Source organism: Gallus gallus, chromosome 6, assembly GCF_016699485.2.
Source record: "Gallus gallus isolate bGalGal1 chromosome 6, bGalGal1.mat.broiler.GRCg7b, whole genome shotgun sequence".
NCBI classification, from domain to species: Eukaryota; Metazoa; Chordata; class Aves; order Galliformes; family Phasianidae; genus Gallus; species Gallus gallus.
Genome location: NC_052537.1, coordinates 17,109,132 through 17,126,432, shown reverse-complemented (window position 1 = coordinate 17,126,432; position 17,301 = coordinate 17,109,132). Strand labels below are relative to the sequence as shown.

Below are 17,301 nucleotides of genomic sequence, written 5' to 3'. Positions count from 1 at the left end.
CAAGCTGCTCACCACAGTCAGCTGGCTGAACTCTTCAGGCCCAGCTGAAAAGCGCAGGATCCTCTGCCAGTGACTTCCACTCCAGCTTTTCTTCACATACAACTGTTCTGTCACAGCACATACCTACAAAAGACAAATGGGGAGAAAACACTGTTAGTGCCACTGGTCCTGCTGTTCAATACATCTACAGAGAGATCTGTCCCAAAGCCATCAGCTGTTCACAGAAGTACTGTTACATGTAGAAGAACTAATTCCCTTTGCTTACCATGCAAGAAGCAGAGTTAGTACAAACAGCAGGCTGTGCAGATCCACATCATAGCATCCCCTATGTAAGAACCAATCCTTAGGGTTGTCTCCAGGGAAGGCTGAGCCACATCCGTTTTCCTGCCTTTCTGCTAGAGATGCCCCCAAGCAGCAAGGACAGCTGAATAGCACAAATACTCACGCCTCCTCCCAACCTACAGCCTGTTTGCTAATGTAAATTGCTGCTGATTTCAGCTTAATTTAAAATACTGGTTTGCAAAATGCAGAGAAAGAAGTGAATGCACATCTTATTCAGCTATCCCTAATGCATGAATAGACTTGTCTGATACAAAGCCTAGGCTGAGAGCTAGGAGTAGTAACCATCACAAGATGGGAACTCCCTGCTGCCAGGAGTTCCCCTAAGAAATGTATCAGTTTCTCTTTGGACAAATTCTTTGGTTAGAATACAGAGCTAGACAGCCACAGTGGCTGAACTTGCAGAGGACAGATTCTCTGAGTGCTGATGGTTACTAAGTGTGACTACTTTACTCGAGTCCAGTATTAAATCTAAACAGTTATATTTGACATTGATTTGATAGATGGCTGTACAGCTTTACTGTTTCACTCAATAACACTAACAGCATCCCGGCTTTAGCAAGCCATCTTTGCATTTCCATCAGTAAGGTAAGTACTGATACCAGTCAAATTTAATCATGTCATTTATCAGGCTTGACTAGATGTCATTTGATGGGCTGAACTAGTCAGATAGCTTCCCTATGCTTCTTCTGCACTGAGTGGAAGAGGGGGTTCTCTAGAGGGCAATCTGTCCTCCTGGCACTTGCCTGTATGCAGTAACATCAGAAAGACCCTGAGGAGATCAGCTGGTCAAGTTACATACCTACACTGGATGACTAACAAACCCCAACCGTGCTTTATTTGAGCTCTGAGAGAAGTGGGGTCACCTCTTCTGACAAGCAGTGTCAGTCCAGAACCTCCAAGGGCCCAGTACAACACCAGTGGGGCAGCCAATGAGTCTCACAGGTTGGATGTGCTGAGGAAGTACAGGTGGTGGTAAACATGGCATGGAGGAAAGGAGATGATCAAGGATAAAAACTCTCAGAGAACATCAGAGACCTTGCCTGTGAGCCATCTCAGAACATGCCCACAGACCACCAGTAATAGCAGGATCCTTTTTGTTCTTTAAAGTCTCGAGTTTTCTTTCAGGACTCGCTGACATTACGAACAATGAGCTTAAATGAACCAGTACAGATTTTTAATAGAACTGAAATAGTCCTTGGAAGACACAAGATGAAACAAATCAGTTTTCTGTCTAGTACAGTCTAGTAGTTTCCTCATCTCCAACAGGTAAAAAGGAATAGATGGAAATGTACAAACAGCCTTGTATGTTAGACAGTACACTTGAAAGGATCATTTGCCAGTTATGGGATGACAAATTTTACAGCAGGTTGTCTGGAGCATGCGTCAAGATGATGTTAATATTCCAGCTGCGGGTCAAGCCCTGGTTTTGCAGCTAGACAAGAAGCTGACATGTTGCCATTACCCATGGTTTGTTTGCTCTCCCACCTTGACCTGTCCCTGAGGGTTGGCAAAAGGCTGAAGCTGGCCACAGCCACAGCTACCAAAAGCACCTCGAAGTAGAAAACGTGTTGCTCATCGCAAGGACTAACAGCTAGAGTGATGAATGGATGATAGGAGCCCTGGTGGTGACCTTGCTCTGGAGAAGGCTCTCACCTGGCCCCTGGCCAGGGAGCACAGAAGGATGTGGGAAAGCAGATGCATACCATAGCTGGCTGTATCCCTACCCAGAAGGGACAGCCTTTCCTCTTGGAAGTAAGTCCCAGAAGGACCATAAGAAACTACTTTTGGTAAAAAGCAAATGCAGAGTAACAAAAACGTTCAGCTTTAACAAACTTTATGCCCACTACTGTTAGTGACAGGAATCTGACAGCGTCAGAGATGAAGGACATTGCTGAACATGTTTTCAACACTTAAATTCTAATTTTATTAGACTTCAGCTGTGTTCTAGTTTCATCTGTTGTTACAGCTTGATTTCCACTGTAATAGAAAAGTCCACTAGAAGGAGTTTGTTGGATGAGAATTGGACTAGACGATCCTAACAGTCTTTTCCAACCTTAATGCTTCTATCATTGTAAGATGTTCTGCAGGAAGATGTTCCATCAAGTAGTGCAGAAGGAATGTGGACATGTCCTGCACAACCAGGCAGCTTGCCATGCCTGTGTTCAGCTGGCCACAATGAGCAGCACATGGGAGCACGTAACCTGTGCTCCTCCTCCAGCACTCTGAACAGATGCTGTTAAGAAAGAAGTGAGTGCTGAAATCGAGCAAACTGAGGAAAAACTATAAATAAAAAATAAAAACAAAATTCCAACACCAATGGTAAGGTCTAAACATTCCTTGAGCTCCCCATCATTCAGATCCTCTGTCCAATAAGGCACTGTTGCACAGGACAAGCTGTGGTTTGCATTGCTTTGATGCATCAAGCCTCAACCTCAATCTGTCCAGGTACCCAGATATGATTAAGGAGTATTTCAGAATGACAGGGGAAGAGAACATTAGGAACAAGATGGGAAGTACAAAAATCACAAGGTCCACATTTTTCCTGGTGTTTCTCAAGGCTGAGTGTTTCCTGGTGTTTCTCTTTATTCTGACGGCTGATACAATGTCTAACAACATCACAGTAGCTTGTTACAACAAGCTATCCAGCTCCTTTTCCCTTTCTCAGATCAACAACCAGTAACATGGCACTACTTTACAAGGTTGGACACAGGCCACGTTCACTCAAACCACATCCCTGTGGAGAAAGCAACACTGTCAAAAAACTAAAAAAGAGAGGCAGAAAACAGGAGAAAACTTCTTCTCACAGACAGTGGCCAAGCATGACCCAGCAAGACAAGTCTATGTGCATGCCTGAGAGCACAGGCAATACCTAATGCAGGCATGGACACCTGCTCAATACACTGCAGTATGTGCATGGATTTTGCACACTTCACAGTACAATCCCACCCAACAACCCAGCAGACAGCACAGCTCCCGTGCCCCCATCAGCAGCTGTGGAAAACTGTGCAAGTGATCTCACACCTGAACACGATGGGACAGCAGCAGACACACATAGCTTCCAGCTCTAGAACTGGAGGTGCCAAGCAAAAGAAACACAGGAGTTTCATATTATTTTCAAGGTAAAAAGAGTAAGGAGCTGACCCTGCTTGATTTCATCACGTTGTTTGTACAGGGCCCCGTGCTTTGTGCACTGAGCTGCAAAATCAAAGCAAGTACAATGGCAATGAAAACATAATCAAATACATCAGCGTGGGGCCAACTTTGCTGTGGAAAAGCAAAGGGTTGGGAAGAAAAAACAAAAACACTAAACAATACTCAGATCTGAAGGTCAGTTTTGCAGCCATTTAGCAAAAGAGCCACTTAAAACTGTTGAGATTAGCAGGATAACAATATTATTATTTTGCTGCTGTCCACATAGGAATGGGGAGTCCATTTCCCAAGGAATCTAAATGGAGGAAAAGACGAATGAAGGAGAAACATGCACAGATGAGGAATGATTTGACCCTGGATCACGTAACACCAGGATCAGGGCCAGGAAGAAACTATGGTTCCTGATTCCTGGCACAATGCTCTTTTCACTAGTCCGTATTTCTTCTAAGTCTGGAAGCAGACACCTATATTTATCTAGAGAGACTGAGGGTGTTGCAATTGCAAACTGTTTGTCACCGTCACATCAGCTGGAACATATCAGAGTATTTGAGTGCACTGTGCAAATGGGAAAGCTGTGAGCAAATCCAGCAAGAAGCATAAGCATGGAAGGGAGCATAAGAGCAATGTCTTCAAGAGCAACTGCTTCTTGTCCTTGGTCTCAGATATGGCAATATTCTTCAACCCTGGAAGTCATAAGACTAGTGGTTCAGATAAGAAAAGTCATCAATGAATCTTTTAAAAACGACTTATCTGAACCATTCCAACACTTTAGCTCATTACAATTAATAACAGTATTATGAATCAGTCTGTTATTGATAATAGTAACATTGCAGATGGCTTAACTTTTTGATTGTTTACTACATTTTACCAAACAAACTATTCATATGTGTGTATATGGACTGCTTATGGACAGATGGCCAATGTTCAGTCTGTGTCTATGGACTGAACAACTCACAAAAACTGCTTTGGGCCAATGAGAAGAGAAAAGAGATCAGTGATACTACTAAGAGCCTGCATGCAAGGCCAAACCCTGTAAAAGTATACCACTGAATTCAACAAGAGAGGAACAAATGCATTCCTGGCTTGATCTCATTCTATAAAAGCTGTCTTAGCTCTTCTCCATTATAAGACTGAATTCCTCTAACTGATGGATCTTTTATCTTGGTGAGTTTATATAAACCAGTGGCTTCGCTCACCCACTGCTCAACAAACATGACCTATATGGTATGTGATCTCCAAACAAAAATTCCTTACACGGGCTACTCAGGATTCAACTGTATTGAGAAAACACAGTCAGCACAACACATGAGCTCAAGACTTCTGAGAAGCAGCTCCCCTTGGCTGCTGCTGAAATTCCTCTTCCAGGTTTATTGAATCCAATGCCTGACAACTTGCTTAAGGGAGCCAGCAACTTCTACTTCAGCTCTTCCCCAACAGTGTGGTCAGCACTCAGTTTCTGGTCATCACTGTCAGCCCAGCACAAAAGGACCATTCTCTGCTCAGGTGTGGCAGTCTTTCTGGTTGGGTAAACCAGCAGGTGGGCATTGCAAACAGAAACTGCTCAGAAGCAGCTAATATGTGCCACTAAGGCATCCAATAATGCAGCCTTCCCAACAAGAGCATAGGCATGCAGGTCACAGATGGTGAGTGGCAGCTTTCAGCACAATGCAGAGTTTAAGAACATGTCTGCACACAAAGGGAGAAGAGAAGGGGATATCAATGGAGCAGACTCAACACTGCTTTTCAAGGAAGTTTTCACTGATCAGGAAACAACGTTAGAACAAGAGAATAAAATCCTGTGCCTGCACCCCCAGCTCAAAGCTGAGAACAGGAATAAACAGAAAATCACACACTGTAAAATAAAGAAACAAAGCCACAGTGTATCTTTAGGATGATCACGTAGAACCAAGGCTATCTATCAGCACTGATCCACTCTCAAGTTTAGTCCTCAGCGATGCACAACTGCCTATTTCCATAATCCAATGGTTCTCCTTTGAAAGGGAAAGAGTGTCAGCATCATGCAGAGGGGAAACAAAGAACAGTACTTCAGCGATGCCGGAGCTTAGGACACATTCTCACTTTGTCTTCATTTTCCATTAACGTATACTGTCAGGTCCACAGAGGCGACATATGACTTACCGCAGGGTAATACCATTGAGATACAGACATTACTCTTGCCTGACCCCAACCTACGTGAGATTAGAATCACTCCCTCCCACCCTCACCTCTTTCAGCACTTCTATATTTAACTGCAGATTAACTCATTTCCTCTTTCCACATGTGAGATTAGAGTGTCCTAAGTGCAGTCAGCTCAAGCAGAGCCTCAGTGCATCCCCATGTAAATTACCACTCATTACAGATACTAAAGCATGTCAAGGAGGAGAATGAGTCACTCTCTTTATACTCAAACTAAACACTTGCTTCTCAAGAAGTAAAACTGGCAGGCAGCCCAGGCCCCAAAATAGTAGGAGATACCTCCAGTACTAATCTTCCTCTGTCTGTTACATAAATATCTCAAAGACACAAGAAGTGCCGCTATTTACCAAAGTGTTTGAATGAAATGTAGGCCGGTGACCAAGGCAAAGGGTCAAACACACTGTGACTTGGCCTCTGGGCACAGCACTGATTGCTCTTCTCTAGGAGGAAATAATTGCCCCTCATGCCAGGGTGGGGAGGAAAAAAAAAGAAAAACAAAGAAAATCTCACTAAGGTCATGCTCACCACTCCTGGTTCAAAAAGGCTGTGAGCCATAAAATTGCTGGGAGGGAGTAGCAAGGAACGGGGAAGAGAACTGCTTGCACACCCCTCCTTTCCATCTTGACAGCACTGTGCAAAACAGACTGTATTTCTGTATCTAGCTGACTGCTCCACAAAACACTTGCAGCCCTAAGGCACGAGAACTTCGTCACTGCTTGAGACAGACATTGAGATGCTGTACATTAAGCTGGGACTTTAAATCCAGTCACATGAGTGAACTTCACGGTGAATATAATTCTTCATAGCTAACAACGATGGCGATGAATTTTACCTCAACAAGCACACAAAGGATGAAGCATACAAAACTCAGAACGGGAATAAGGTTTTTGGCCCTCGCTTTTACATCAATAGTCCTTTAAAGTACAAGCACTTATTTTCGTCATCCCCATAATGGTAAAACCTCTCTCGTTCTAACACTTCAAGAGAAGAGGCCCCCTTAATTTTAAGTGGCTGTAATAATCGGCCTCAGTATTTCTGCCAAGAACAACAGAAAATCAATGCGGACCGAGAGCAGGGAGACACGCAGGAGAGCTACTGGCATTTGCTTCAGCACAACAGCTGGAATAAGTTGTCAATTCCTCTTACTGTATCTTCCAACTGCACTGCCTGGCTAAGGGAGCTATTAAAGGAAAGAAAACGCTCACGACAAGCTTATGACACATCTCAGAAGCAATAGCAGTCTCTCCACGATTCGAGAAACTATGGCATGACAAACAGATGGAAATAAGAAATAGAGCTGTGGAATGACACAGGAGGGCTCTGCTGTGGATTGCTGGAGCAATGGGGCATGGCAGGCAGATGTACAGTTGCCAGCACAGAATCTGTTGGATCTAATTCAGTGACTGCATTGCCTGCAAATGAAATCACAACGTGCCAGACAGACACAACTGTTATAATTTGGTGCTGCTGTGCATATACCAAGAGATAGATGAGCATACCCTTCACTCTCTATTTTGGTGTGAAGTGGCTGAATTCTCCCAGGAAGGCAAGGACCTGCTCTGCAGAGATCAATACCCACTATGGCGGTGGTGATTCTCTTTCAGCTCCAGTATTCCCAGAGGATTATAAATACACTGCAATGGCTTGCAGACATCCTTCTTTTCTTTAAAGGTAGACTAAAGGTGTCCTGAAATCATTTTTGGGTTTTTTTTTTTTTTCCTGGCAGCAGGAGGTCACTGCATGAAATATACAGAAAACTGAGGACACATCTCAAAATCAATAGCATGCTTCCAGAGATTTGAGAGTCTGAAATGATGAACAGATGGAGATGGGAAAAGAAACAGTGCACTCCATGGGGTGACTCAGAAAAGCTAGAAAAAATATACTGTGCACGAACTCTGTAACTGATAGGAAATGCTCCTCTGCTTGCTCTGTACATGAGTTCCACATTGTGATGAAATTGCAAGCATGTCTTATGGCAACAAGTTTTACTCCTTGCTTCCATCCCACTTGGGCATGTGCTCACACACTCTTATGTACCTCTGTATATTTACCTTTTACTTATTTTTTTTGCACTGAGACTTCATAAATAGGGTTATTTTTCAGTTTGTTGTTCTCCTAATTGAGAAATTAGACTCAGACCCTGAGAAACATGATCTATTCCTGGCAAAACAAAGAGTACATGCTAAGAGTCTACATCAGGACTACAGGAAACAAAAAATGCTTTAAAGGAAAAGGTTCACGTTTCATATTTAAGCCCCACGTTGTTTAGATGTTTTTATACAGGACAGGAGAAAATTGATTGTAATCATTATGAGAAAAGTTCTCAGGAGATTCCCTGCCAACTCTGCACCTTATGCTTGTACACTGCAAGTGACAAAGTCGCTTGCAAGGTTACACCAGGTGTGAGTGCAGTTACACTGACAGTAAGGCATCCTCAGAATGGGTGAAAACAACTCACTAAGAAACACTTCCTGCTGAGCAGGCCTTTCAAGGAGTCTAAAAGCAGTCTGCAGAACAGCTCTCAGAGGATCACTGTTTGGCCAGAGCATGCTGAGCTGCAGCTCCAACATACTGCAGGGGATAATGAAGCAGTCTCAGTGATGCTGTGATTGCTGCTGCACTATGGAGCTCCCTGCTGCCCCACAAACATGCTTTAAGATAATTCCTGCTTGACTCAAGCACAAACAGTGAGAAATGGAAGATCAGGTTCACTACAGCAAAGGCTGGAGCAGCTACAAGGAACATGTTGAAGAGCTGGGAATCGCATCCCCGCCTGGGCTGGGATTCACAGTGCTCCAGGGGAGAGGAGCAGGAGGAGCAGGCAGACTTTTGGAGCAGCCACCCAAAAAATCTGACTTGCTAACAAATGTATAATGAAATAATACTGAGAAACCTCGAATGATTAGACAGCTGAGTCAAATCAATGCTCAGGAGGCAAACATACATTGAAGTTACAGGGAAAGATAAGAGGAATATTTAGCTGGAAAAAGATGGAAGCAAAGAAGAAAAGCTGATTGACTGAAGGCTACAAGTGAAGCAATGATTTAATAATTGTGAAGCAAGATTGGGATATGCCAATTTATCCAGTTTCATTGCTATAAAAAGGCAGTAAGTGTAACAGATATTCTTTTACAGTAATAATAAAAAAGCAGCATATCACTCTGAAAAATTTATGACCACAGGCAAGGAGGGAGTACTATAACTGTACTAGCTTTCAAAAAAGATTAGACAACTGCATTAAAATAATATGTACAGCTGGGAAAGCGACATGAAAAGTCACACAGATCATCAGCCCAATGGCATTGATCTCTATTCCATTTGCAGTTCTTCACTTGCATCTCCAGGCAGGGTCTGCCTTTTCCAAGTCGTAGCTGGAATCAAAAAGGCTGTTAAATTCCTGTTCGGCCCTTAAAGGCTTTTGTGTGACACGGATGCTCAGACCCTGTGGGAGCACTGATTTAAGTTCTCAAAGATTCTAGCCTGTGCCAGTGCCAAGGAGAAAGCCCACAGCTCTGTCTGGTACTGCAACTGCTATTTCTACTCCTGCAATCTGGAAAGCCATCAAGCACTGCAGCAAGTTGCTTACTTAAAATCAACAATCTTTCTCCCCCTAGAGCTATGACTCAATCTGCTACTACAAATGAAGATGAGGACCAAGAAATTCCATCTTTGGTCTCTGTGCTCAGACCACCATAAAGTGCAAAAAGCCTTTGATGGAGACTCATGTCTTGAAGTGACTTTAAAAGCTGGCCTGCCTTCAACAAAACCCCAGTGCTAAAATACGAACTCAGATTTTTAACTTCCCCTGTTTTAATAACAGAAACAGTTCTGAAGAGTCACTGCAAAAACACTGAAGTCTTCTCACATAGCTCTGACATTCAGTCTTCAATCAAAGAATCTCCTTAGGAATCTTTTAAGCTTGAACATGTCCAGAACTGCCCAAAAGCAGTTATTGAGCTGCTCTAAACCTTTTCAAATCCCCTGGTCAAGAAAGGGCACAGTATAAGGTGCCATCTCCCAGTATGATACACCCCTGAACACTGCACATCTAGAGCGACACTGTCAGCTCCCACAACATGTGATGCTTTCATAAAGCCTCACCTGATGGAAACAGAAGAGAGACGAGAATCCCAGCTTTCAACTAAAATAAATAGAAAAAACAACTGTCCAGAACAAAAACAGTGAGTTACTGACATGATGAAGGTAAAGACTTGAATATCCAGAATGCATTAGAAACCAAGTGGCAAATAAAAGTAATTCTAGCACGTACTCACATATGACAAACAAAATGCATTAAGTGAAATCCCTTAACCTTGGGCAGGGCTAAGCCACATGATGATTCAAAAACATCTGAAAGAGCAGCATCAGAGACAGCACACAACTTCACACCATCCTGCAGGCATTATCTCCAAAGAAACACAGATCCTATTGTAACATAAAGACCTCCAATATCAAAGGGCAAGGGAGGGGAGTGTCAAAACAAGAAGCTGAAATGCTGCCAATGAGAATGATTGTCAGAATACTTGGTGACATTTCTCAGAAGCCACTGGTTCCCTTTGATCACTGCTCCAGTGCACTGCCATGGCAGGGCTGGGCTGGGCTAGGAACCCCCACTGGGCTCCATTGCTCCCCATGAGCAGAAAGCACCTCAGATTGCTGCTGCATACTGTCAGGTGTCAGGCACTGCCTTAAGAAAGGCAAACCTGAATGAAATCAGAAGTTTTCTTCGGTCTCTTGGCATGGAAGACTAACACGTCCAGTAACTGCATAAGCTCAAGAAAAGAGAGAGTTAACAAAATTCACAGAAGAGGCTGTTTTCCCATCTGTCTTCCATGAGTGTATAACAGGAAGTTCTGTCCTTTTCTTCTGATGCCAGGAAAACGTGCCTTGCTTTGGCGTGACCTGAGAAACACGAGAAGAGTCTATCGAGCTCCATGAAAAAAGCAGTGTGAGAGTCTGAGCAGTAGCTTCCCTTGGGTCCAACTCCTTTCACAGTTTACACTGCAGTGGGCACAACACAGAATTTGATCCCATCTCCTGGGGGTGGGTGTTCTTCCCTGTGAAGTCAGAGGATGCTATGAAGTTACAAGTCAGATGTTAATTCAGTACAGAAGGCCCAGTCATGACAACCCCTGTGTTTTGACTGCACTTCTTATGACAGCTGGGTTCTTCTGTAAAATCTGAGCTGCTGTATCTTGCACAGTAACCAGGAATTTTAGATTTCAGCTTAATAAAGTCCTAGGAACATCACTCTGCACAACACAGGGCAAGATGCGAGCAAGCCCTGAGCTAGCTGCTACAGAGCTGTGTTTGCCCTGTGCTCCAGAGTGAATGACAGACTGCTCTAGGTTCCCAGGTGAGATCAATTAAGTGTTCATGTAGGTATTTCTAATGTAAACATACATGAGGCCTAGTCAATGTTTACCTCTCACATTCCTAAAGATCTGCTTCCCTTTAGAGACCCTATTTCTCACTTTTGAAGGCCAAGGCTGCCAGCATCACCCCCCAGAGCTGACAACCACCTACATTTTGCAAAGGGAACATTGTACTTCCACTGCAAAGGAGCACAGTAATGGCACCATCACCTGGCAGAGCAGATGCAGCCATTCTTAAACAGCTATCTTTTTTTTCCTTTTGTTCGCCTTTTTGGCTTCTGATTTGTAAAACAACAACAGGAATATGCAACAGTCTTCTTTATGATATAGAAAGTAAGCCTGAGGAAGAAAAATCGAAGAAAACAAAATGTAGAAAGATCCTGATATACGTTTTAAAAATTCACAGCGGATTAACCATGACAGTACTGTTAGTCCACCAAAGGTGTTTCTATTCACTGGGATTCTATGAAAATGCGGGGGCAGACACATTTCACAGCTAAGTATCCCATGGAATGGGAGTTGCGGTGGTAACCCAGTTAAGAACAGAGCACACCTGCTCAGGTTGTGCCAAACATGCCATACAATTTCTCTATCTACAGGAATAATGCTATAATTACAGCAATAATGCTTCCTCATCCCTCACCACTAGGCTAGTACCTGACATTTCAGGGGTGTCAGTTTTCCCATGAGATATTATTAAAGTACTCACGTGAATCAGCCAAGTTCTGACCACTCTCCTCTTGTTTACAGCTTTGCATAAGATACAAGCCACCAAGTGAAGTTGTTTTACAAACTCCCTAAGCATGCTAAACTTAACAAATCCTATAAACCATTTTCTCTGGGCCTTCAGACCTTCCCTAATATGGTCACTAAATATCTGAGAGATGAGGACACCTCACAAATACTCAGATGAACTATAAACTTTTCAGACTTATCATTAAAAAAAAAAAAGTCAGAGACAAAAAGATACGCCAGATTACGAATTGGAGCCAAGAGACAACTAAACCATGTGCTTGACAAGACTGGTAGAGATGCCTAGGATAGCTCAGACAAAACAGTCAAATATGGTTGCAGAATGTAAAAAAGGAGGAAGGATATCATTGTGGAGCTAAGAATCACTCTTGTGATTCACACAACTGAGATGTTTTTCCACTTTAAAAACTAGAAAATCATTAAAAATCTGAGAAGTACAGGTGAGTCTAACTTTTCTGGCATCAAACATTAAGATCAAACTCAGCTTGTTTCTTATTCGGTTCTGTGTAAAATTTTACTATTCTTACTGATGTCTTTACAAATGTTTATACACTTAATCCAAGTCAATATTTTGAGTCTCAGACAGTGCTGCCACTTATGAGAGCACATTTGGTTGGATGAATTCACTATTAAATCTACTACAGAGTTTGTGCAGACCATCTTCCCCTTCTTCACAACTAAGGAAGGAAGCTTATACCTAGCAACTACTTCATGGAAATTCACAGGCTAGACCACATCAGCGCTGTGCAGAAACACCAGCAGAAATACTAACAGAGAAAGGATAAACTCTTCTCGTTCCTTTCATCCATCTGTCTTCAATCCTACCTACACTGCTTTTTGCAAAGGGAATTAATTAAGCAGACACTCTCCATATAAGCAGCTCATTTATCCCAGCCCAGAGGCTGATAAGCAGAGCCTAGCCATGCATTCAAGAGCAGAGAATGCTTTGGCCCAAGCAGACAATTTTCTCTGAATAGTAGGGGCTGACAAACCTTTTGAATGTGACTTATTAAAAACAACCTATGATCCAGAAGACCTGTAACTCAACTGCTTTATATCTGGCCTCTAATGGAATGAGAAATACTTTCTGCCTTCCACCCATTCAGATAATAGAGATCTTAGCTTTACTATAATACAGCTGGGCTAGTTACAATTACACTGGGCCAAAACATTTTCAACAAGTTGTTCAAATGCTATTAGTTTTGTTCTAAAAAGAGAAAAGTACTCACTTGCCCTGGGGCTTACTAACTAAACAGATGTTCAAACGCTAACAAAAAGACACGCAGTGTCCGTTAGCTGAACTGCCAGGGTCTTGGGAACTTGCACTACATTGCACTTCTGTTCTCAGCAAGTGTTCACCAGCACTGCTCCTCCACATTTCCCTGTAATCAGAGCAAACAGAGCTGCTCCAGCATGACAAGATTGGAATGAGTTACAAAGATATTCCCATTCCAAAGATCAATATCATCAGAAAAACAGCATCAGAGTGGAAGTTCTTTGTTACTCAGGTGCTAAAATCTACAGGGTCTGTAAGCAGCAAAGGTGACTGTGCTTAACTGCTACACGTTCATTTGTAACATGGCCTCATGGTTAACATATTTTATTTCTGAAACACTTTCAGACCTTAGAAGGAGAACTATTTCATTCTAAACTCTCCAAAGCTCACATACAGTATAGAAACTCCAAGCTATGTCATGCACCAAGAGAAGCTGAATACACTTTCACAGTAGTTACTAATTTTTTCAGCCTCTTTCCCACATTTTACTGAGTCAGACGCATCTTGTTCTTTGTTGTTGTTGTTGCTTGTTCCCACCTCTCCTCCCCACCACCCCTTTCCAAACCAGGGCTCAACAAAACAGGTCAGAGGAGGCTCTTAAACAGTTTGAAACGACATACTACTTTGACCACCAAGGCACGTTCATCTCATGGAAGTAATTGTATGAACAGCCTTTGCCTATGTGAGACATCTCTTCACCCCAGTCACCTCTATACTAGAAGAATTAATAAGCCAGGTCCACCGTTTTTCACAGCCCCCTTGAGACAGCACTTACCATACCTCTTTAGTGTAATTGCAGCATCAGCAAGCTTGCTACGTTCAAAATTGAAACCTACACACTCTAAGGCAAAACATCCTTTGATTTTCAGATAAGTACAGCTGCAGATCCCTAAGGCTTCATTGTAGCACAACATTTAGGCATGTGTATATAAATGATCTCAAGCCTCATGTCAAAGGCAATAACAAGTAAGCTCTTTCTTTTAACAGGAATGAGACTAAGACTCTTGAAAAGCAAGACAGTTGATGAAGGGAAAGTATATCGCTAGAGTTGCTGATATGAGGTACAATCCATCACCAATTATATCAAGCTCACGTCAGTGCAGTTACATCCATGCACTGGGACCCTGCTTTTCTTTGAATGAGAAGTGGAGTGCCTAGAAGATGCAACTCTTCCCATAACTTATATTCACAGCGTACACATCTCTGTCAGTGTAACAGTTACATGTTCTTCACGCAGACCTGGCTTCTTGTATCAGTTAATCCCCTCTTGCTTTGCTATCAGAAAATTGTCATGTAGGAACAAGGAAAGAGGAACGCTACATGCGCTCAGTGAAGAGGTCGGTGACTAAACATGTTTTAATGCAGTTTAGACTACATATCTGAGAGTGAATTATCTCAGTGCTACAGGATGAGATCTTCCAGAGAAGACAGACTGATTTGCTGAGGTCACTGGAATGAGCATTTCCTGGAAGGAGACAACTCTGAAATTCACTCCAGTAATTTCTGTGAACCAAATTTGGAAGTATACTGGCTTGTTTTATTTGCCTTGTCATTTGCATAAGGCATGGGAACGTATTCAGCGAGCCTAGGCCCAGATAAGTAAAAGAACAAATTCTAACTTACAGCTCTCAGAAGATAACAGTCCATATATAGATGATGATACAACAGATTAAATAGTGGTAACTAAATAGTGTCTGCAGTTAATTAACTTGCAATGTTTGAGATGTTTCCTGTAATAGCTTTAAGGAAACGAGCCCAGAACAGTTGACATTTTATCCTTATGCATAACTAAATTGTAACACAAATTAGAGCTCTCCCTACCAGGGGAAAAGTAGCAATAAGCCCTAGCTGTGCCAGGAAGCTCCAATGGCCTCTGCCTTTGAACAGAACACTAAAAGGACTCTTCTGCAACAGGAGCCTGAACTCTCATCTTCAGATGAGCTTCATCTTTCCACCGCATCACCTACAGAGCTGTTCTAGGGGTTCAGTTCAGAGGCTCTCATGGTCACAGGCTGGCTTCCAGCAGGCAATAAACAAGGCTTTTCCTTGGGGTTCTGCAGCTTTTCCAATCTCTACTTGCCATCCAGTCACTGCACTTTGCTAGCCCCAGGGTTCCTCCTGAGCCCAGACTGAGTGGGATGTATTTCACACCTTAGCTGAAGTAAATCACACAAACACTTTGCATATTTGGCAAGCAAAAGCCTTCCCCAGCCTTTTCTATAACTAGATGCCAAGTCATGCTGTTTTACTGACTCAACTGCCACGAATCAGAACGACACTTTCTTTTGCTCCAAGATCACAGTTAGAGGGGCTAGAGATTGTGGCTTTTATTCTGAAAGCACAACAAAGTCAACACATTTTTGGATATCAGTGCCCCTAAAGCAGAGCTGTCAAACATCCTCCCCTGGAGTGTAAGTCACCCCTTGCTTCTGCTCCCATGTGGAGGAAATAAAGGATGACTTCGGCAGGCCAGAGATAGCCACATCTTACAGAAAGTGGCCTTCCACCAACACTCTTCAGGCAAAAGTCAGAACAAGGCTGTTGTTTACTGAACATGGTATGTTACAGCATACATTATAGCACACACAGTAATTGCCCAGAGTTGCAGAGAGGCAATATTTGATTACTAATTGTTAGTGACAGGTGACAATGCAGTTAGCAATTAGTCCAAACTGCTATACAAATTGCTAGCAGCCACTTATTACCAGATATAGACCTGTTAAGCGAATCACTGTGAGAACAGACTGAGTGCACTATTACCTCCAAGGCTGGCTGCCAGCTTCAAATGTCAGGGCTGTGCTACTGCAAGCCTCACAGTCCTGTCCACCATACAAGCTACCTGACTTAATAGGTTTGCCAAAATAAGAGGGGTTAGCAATTCAAGTCCCCGTGTCTCTCTTGCATCACAAAGTCATTTGTATTTTAAACACTGCTAACGGCACTTACCGACTATGCAGCAGGGCGATCAACACTCAGGAAAGCAGCCTTGCTTCTGTCAATGCCAGCATGATAAGTAAGGTGAAGAGGAAACAGAACAAAAATATTTAAGCCTTATTTAGTCTCAGCAAAACCTTGGGTAGTTCAACCTGATCAACTGCCAACCCACTGCATCTGGATTTGGTTTCTGATGAAAGCATCTACAGAAACAAAGTGATATAATCCAGTCCTAAATTACGAGCAAAGCTTAGAAATAGTCTGCCATGACAAATGGAAACTATGCTCTTACAAACAGCAAGAACTTGTTCTGTGATGCAGTAAGAGAACTGCTATCAGCACAAAAGTCCTGGCACGCTCTTTATAATGAGAAGTGTGAGGGGAATGGTAATGCTGCATTTCCATTAGAGAGAGAGAGAAAAAAAAAGTAATGCATTTCTATAGCATATGTCACCTGAACTTCAGAGCTATTCTAAGCTGACACGTCCCTATTGCTGTGACTATGCAAGCACCGCTCCCACTCTGCTGATGCAAAAGCTGAAGCACAGACAGGATGTAATTTTTCTGAAGTCCCCGTGGAAGTCATAGGCTGCCAGATGAACTGAGTTCACAGTGCAATCAGTTGCCAATAGACTCCCGAAATGACAAAGGGAATCCTTAATAACAGAGCAAGCCCTTTCCTGGCTCTGTTGCACTAAATAACCAGTGTGATTTGGGGTTTCGTGTCTACAATCCAAATGTTGTTAATTAATAAGCTTGTGAAGTGTTGACACCCTTCAACAGATGCATTCCCTACAAGTGTCTAGATAAGAGCGTACACATCTAACGAAGAAGCTGGATGCCTCAGAACAGAACCACTCTATGTGAGAGCCACCCTACTAGAACACGATCTTGAAACTGGTCCAGAAGTGAGCAGAAGTCTCCTGCAGCTGAGCTACCCAGTACCTTACAACCAGGAGCTCATCACACAAACACAAAGGCACCTTCTGTCCAAACCTGGCCTACCAAGAAATGGCTCGAGTGAGGGAAGCTCGAGGGCTTCTGAGGGAAGCAGCTCAGTAGATGGCAAAATGGAATCTGAAATAATTTCTGCCTGTAGCACTTGAGGCCCGTGACTGAAGGAATTCAGTGTGTTTGGCAATCAAACTTTTTTTTTTTTTTTTAATCAATCCAAAAGGAGAAGACATGCACAGACAGTATCTTATTACAGCTCCTTCCTCCCACCCCTGACAGGATGAAAACAAACAGAATGCCAGCCCCCAGGCCAAAACA

General features: G+C 42.9%; 1 protein-coding gene across 12 annotated transcripts in view; it reads right to left on the bottom strand.

The window, feature by feature from the left end:
- SORBS1 (sorbin and SH3 domain containing 1) overlaps window positions 1–17,301 on the bottom strand; it is a 163,458-nt gene that overhangs the window by 84,519 nt on the left and 61,638 nt on the right. For 7 of the 12 annotated variants that reach the window (XM_046943034.1, XM_046943033.1, XM_046943052.1 and 4 more), the window contains one exon: window positions 13–123. The gene's annotated coding sequence lies outside the window, so the exon portion shown is untranslated. Of the gene's footprint in view, window positions 1–12; window positions 124–16,041; window positions 16,088–17,301 lie in introns of all 12 variants that reach the window. The other 5 variants (XM_046943041.1, XM_046943040.1, XM_046943043.1 and 2 more) reach the window with 1 other exon arrangement.